Below are 5,915 nucleotides of genomic sequence, written 5' to 3'. Positions count from 1 at the left end.
ATCAGCAAAGCTTACAGCAAGTCGTCACGGTTACACTGCAGGAAACACTTTGCATCAGTGATGTACTCAATAAACGTCAGGGTAGATACGGATCACAGCGTTATCACTGTCACCACTGCGACCAGACTCTGGAAAGGCAAATCCACCAATCACCAGGCCAAAAAAACTGATAAGAACGGTCATTGTCACTCATGACAGCGCCAATTATCGATTTTCAGTTTAGTGCACTAAGTGCCAGGCTACTTCTACTATACAGGCTCTCATTGGCAGCCCAGAGACAGTCCAGCAAATCCCTGCTGGTTCACAGATTGGCCCTAATGTATTTTTAATGGCTCAATTCATGTTTTCGATCAGTGCCTTAGCTCTTATTGGCACATTGATTCTGTGGAACAAATTGCTGTCTCCCTCTCAGGCCACAACAAACGTACATTTTCCCCACAAGAGAACTATTGAAGGATGCATAGCCACTTAAAAATCTCCCCTGCTATCAAGGACAGCGCTGATGAGTGAGCAAATGTGGTCACACAGTCTAATTTGCTAAGCTTGGAAGGCTTGAAGCTTTGATTAATATAATAATAAGGCCATCGCCTACCACCTACTGATATCTGTCTACCAAGTGTCTAGGGAAAATATCATAGTTAATAATGCAAAATGTGTTTTGCAGAGGCCAGCATACAAACAAATGATATAGAATAATAAGCTGCACAGCTGGTCAAAATCCATATCAGACAGTTTCACCGTCTTATCTTGTTTTAAGCCAATGTTCTCATCGCGCTCCGTTGCTTCATTAGTTGAACGTTTATCTTTAGCATTAACTGAGTCAAGACAGATGTGGATATTTGAGCTGGTAGCTTTTGTGCACTAGTTGTTTTGTTTTTTTTTTGCATTATTGGTCTGCTGTTAACATATTAAGAGAGACACCAAAACATCTGAATATGTTATTGTTAGGGTTGTGTCTGTGAATATTTTTGTTTTGTTTTATAGTTTTCTTGTCATATAACAACAAAATGGCATGTTGGTTATAATAAGCCCTTAATTTCTACTGAAAGCTTTATTAACAATTTTTAATTGACAATTAAAAATATAATTTAGTTATTTCTAGAAATGTATTTTTTGTAAGATTTTATCACTTTTATTGAACCTTTCCAGTTACTTTAAGCCATAATAAAACCAGAAAAATCTCAAATTTGATTCAGAAATGTAGTGCTTATTCACCATAGAAGAGATACATTTTTCTGAATGTCTCAAATAATTAAAAAAAAAAAATTAATTAATTAAGTCCATTCACAAAATGTTTGTCGTCATATCAAAATTAATTCATTTCAGAAATTTAAAACAAGTTCATCAGTGTGTTCAAGTCTAAAAAGTATTTAAGTTGTTGATTGTTAAATATATAAAATGTGTGAGTGTCATGTCATTGACCCTTAAGAAATTCTTTGTTTGTTAGAAAAGGACAATGATCCCTAAGACTTGTACATGTACTTCAGTATGAATCACAGAGATCACAGACTGTAGAGATTTCAGTTTTATGGGTCCACATAACTGTGTTTAATTTATGAGTGTTTCCAACCAGGTCAAGATAAAAAAAAAAAACATGTATAAGTGATGGTTCATGTTAAAATTTCAATATTTGATAGCTTGGAGCTTAGTGAGAAATGCTTCTGCTCCAGGGAAAGTTGAACTATGTCATGTCTTGATCTTAGTAGTTTCATATTTTTTCCAATAAAAAACCTATAAGGGATGCCCTGCTGAAAAGTCCAGCATAAACAGCATGCTGGTCCAGGCTGGTTTATGCTGGTATAGTGCTATTGGTGGACCAACATATTCATGCTGTTCTCAAGCAAAACAGAGCTGTTGAAACTGGTTCACCAGCATGATCTTGCGGGGTTGAGGTTAAAACATGATTTATTGAATTATTTGATTATAACTTTATAATTTCCTTTGCTCCCTCTGCTGAAAGTAGAACTGAAAATCTTAATTGGTTTAGTTATGATTACATTATTAATCAATGTCACTGGTAAACTGGTCAAATGTTTCAAAGCAACAACGGAATGGTCTCCAAAAGATCTGTACACAACTCAGTCAAAAAGAGCTTGTGTAGCCTACATTGCAAAAACAAAAAAAGTCTATGGCCAAGAACTGAAGGGCTTCAACAACTTTTGTACATATAGCCTAATATGAAATAAATAAAGCCAAACCGGTTTGTAATAAGTGAATAAAGTGGAATCATCTGGTGAAATATTGATTATGGATATTATTGTTCTTGTTACTCTTATCTTCAGTGATGTTAACCGCAGGTGTCATCACATTATTTGTAGAGTGAATCTACTTTATTTCACTAACTGCAACATTGCTTCAGTGTTACTTTTACTCTAACTGAGCAGTGTTTGTTTAACACTGAGGATTTTACTGTGTACCAGTAAACATATAACCAGTAACAGTAACAGTATTTTTCTTTATTAAATAATGTGGCGAGCAGGACGAGGCCGAGGGCCGTGAGAGAGCGGCGCGTATCTCTCACGGAGGGGTGGAAGTAAAAGGAGCGACGACAGTGAAGGAAGAGAGAGGCCAGGCCTGGATTTATATTGTGTTTTATTTTGTTATATGTGACAGCAGTCGTCCGTGACGGGCTGCTGTCTTTACTTTCATTTTGAATTTGTTTCATTTATTCTGCCGTGCAAAGGCAAAAGACCGTAACTTCGTGTTTGGTCGAAAATTAGTTTTTTATATTTTTGGCACATTCAAGACCCCCTTTATCATGTGGATAAGTATCTTGAGTCAATTCCGTCGTTTTTTCGAGAAAATAATGGGTTGTCTTAACAGTAACTTCCAAAAGCCCGTGAGAAACCAAGGCAGAACACCGTAACACCAGTTACCGCTCTTTGGCTTTGTTTTGGAACGCTCATTTTGAGTTACGGTACTCTGCCTTTGTTTAGCCGCGCGTCAATATGAAGTTACGGTGCTGGCGTTCTATCAAATATGCTACCTTTCAGATTGTACGGTGTTCTGCCTTTGTTTTGCTCTCCATTAAAATCTCCGAAATTACGATGTAGCCTGTGTACTTTGTACAGCTGCCATCAGTCCCTGTAACTTCTGATGTCCTCAGAGCTTTGTCCAGCACAAATGCGGTCAGAACATTTAGTAGGCTATGGTCTGAACCCGCTCCATATGAAAAACGTGCGATAGGCTATCCATCGCGAATGATATATGCAGAGTTGACAGAAAAAAATGTTACACACGCCGTAGCAGGTGAATACAACTAAGAACTAAATCCCCGCCTCACCCAGATCGGGTTGAAACAATCATGCATCTAGCTGGCAGAGTGCCAAAACTTCGCCGGCGCCTTCAGCTCCGCCCTGAACACGGTCGAGCCGACGCGCGACTAATATATCACAGAGTGATAATAATGAAGCAACAACGGTATATTGGTGCATACAACATAATGCAGCAAGAATTGTTGGTGCATACAACATCAGACAAGCTGTTACAAGCGGGTTGTACCTACAATCACACTGTCCGGAATAAATCCGCGGGACGAGCGAAGTGCACTGCACAATAATAGGGCAGACAGCTGAAACCACCGCTACTGAAAAGACGCAGAACACAGAAGGTTGTGCTATAAATGCATTAGTCGTCTAGGTAGTCCAGAGCGCGCTCCCCACCGAGTCTCAAGATGGAAAGCACTGCGTTCGTACTTCGTACTTTCCGTGAACGTACGAGGGGCATGACACCTTCGAACACGAATATACTATAAACGAGTCCCCGGGTCGAATGTGCGCGAGGACCTGTTTTATCGTGATCATTTTGAACGCGCGTTTATCAAGTCTTATGCCACTCGGTACCAATTGAAGATCTTACCGCTATGGAGGTATTTTGCCATGTCTCATGTATTAATAATGCCACCAGAATGCAACCAAAGCACAGGGTAGTAATAAGTAGATGTCTATAAGTGTAAATCATACAAAATAAATGCCATGATCACTAGATTTTATACAGGTGTTACTATAATGATTTTGTTAATGGTGATCAGCAACCAAATATTGATAATGTGGAAGTTACTGCCTTTTGCCTTGGCATAACTTCTCACTTTTTGCTGACAATGCAAAGGCAGAGTGTACAGTAACTTTAAAATAGTGGTCAAAAGTCAAGTTTGAGCTCAAGATTGTTTATGTAGATAATTTTTATTACTAAAACATCTAATTGCCAGATTTACAGTGTCCTACCTATAATTAATTTGGACGGACAACTGAAAATCTTTAAAGTTATTTTTCTCAGTTCCAAACTCTAGCGAGTTAAGGTCTTTCTCATAATTTTTTTATTTTGTAATATTTTGTAACTATTGATGTAATATTAACCCTTACTAGGCAGAACTTACTAAATGTTATTTTAAGGCTATCGTTGTTATCATAGAAATGTTTGTATAGAGTGATAAAAGGCAAAATGGTCAATAAATTAGAAGTTAAGGTATTTTGCCTTTGTATGACCCATTATTGTTTTGCAGATAATGCAAAGGCAGAATACAGTAACTTCCGAATAGGGGTCAAAGGTCAAGTTTGAGCTAAATATTTTTTAATGTAGATAAATATATTCATTATGACAACTACTTGGCAAATTTTCATTGTCCTACCTATCATACAATTGGCTGGACAACAAAACAACTTTAAAGTCATTTTTCTCAGTTTCACACTCTGGTGAGTTAAGGTCTTTTGCCTTTGTAGGGCAGTATTGTATTCTGTGAATGTTCGCCGGGTTCCGCCTCCTCCTTCCCATAACAGCGAACTGTCTTACAAATAATTTAGTAAAATTTATTTGGAACATTTTCTTGGTCTTTAACAAAGAACACACACTAAGAAACCTGGTATGTAACACATAAGGAAGTTTTGTTGTGGTCTTGCTGGGATCATATACCAGCACCCAAAAGACAACATATGCTGGTGCAATGCTGGATGTTTCAGTTTAGGGTGCATCATGGAATCTCCGATCTGTTAATCTGCAAAAACAAGACACAAGGAGCACAAGGAGAAGCAACACAACCTCCCAAGGTTTCACTTTAGTCTGTTTTTTGTTTTTGCCAGCTGTGTTGGTAGTAGCCATCCGCCATCTGTAGCATTACTCTAGAGAATCTCTTGTACAAGGTTCCAAGAAAAGCTTTGCTTTACTGTCCCACCCAGCAATGCGGATTGTACAACGCTGCCTCTGGAGGAATTTATTCCATCTGTCCTGAGGACAGATGGCACGCCTCAGTCCACTGCGGTCACCCTATGTGGAATAGACTAGAGCAGGTGTACACACAAGGCCGGTAGAGTTAAACGCTGTGGCTACAAATAATAAATGCGATGCAAGCTGAATCACACAGATTGTGAGGGTTAGGTTCTGTTTTGGTTTTCAGCTTTATGTGTTCCGAGTTCCTGTGTTTATTTCCTGTCTTTCTTAGTAGACCTAGTTTCCTAGTTGGTTGTTACCATAGCAACCTATTGTGTCCACCTGCCCCTTGTTAACTCACATGTACACGACAACGATGTACTAAAAAGCGAAGAGTTTTGTGCTTTACGTTTTTCGCGTATGGACGACAACACTGTCAAAATGATCCCCTTTCACATGGATCAGTGAAAATGACTAAAAATGCTGTATGATTCATGCCAGGCCATGTAGTTGGTGATGTCACTTTGTAAAGAAACACTAACACATAATAGCCTACGCAAGCGCATGACGTCACCATTTTCACAAATTTGTGTTTTTGTAGTTTACAAAAACGTGCACTTTGAAACCTGTTTCAAAAGTTTGCATTTCAGGCCCCCAAAACACAGTTGTCGTGTAAATCAATGGCCATAACATAAAACGTTTTCTGTTGAAAACGGTTTAGTTTAAACGGCCCCATATAGTCCCTGTTTAGTTTAGTTCCTTGTCCGTTCTTG

Source organism: Rhinichthys klamathensis, unplaced genomic scaffold (assembly GCF_029890125.1).
Source record: "Rhinichthys klamathensis goyatoka isolate OS25496 unplaced genomic scaffold, OSU_Roscu_1.1 h1tg000208l_1, whole genome shotgun sequence".
NCBI lineage: Eukaryota > Metazoa > Chordata > Actinopteri > Cypriniformes > Leuciscidae > Rhinichthys > Rhinichthys klamathensis.
Note: the sequence above shows the minus strand (reverse complement) of the source record.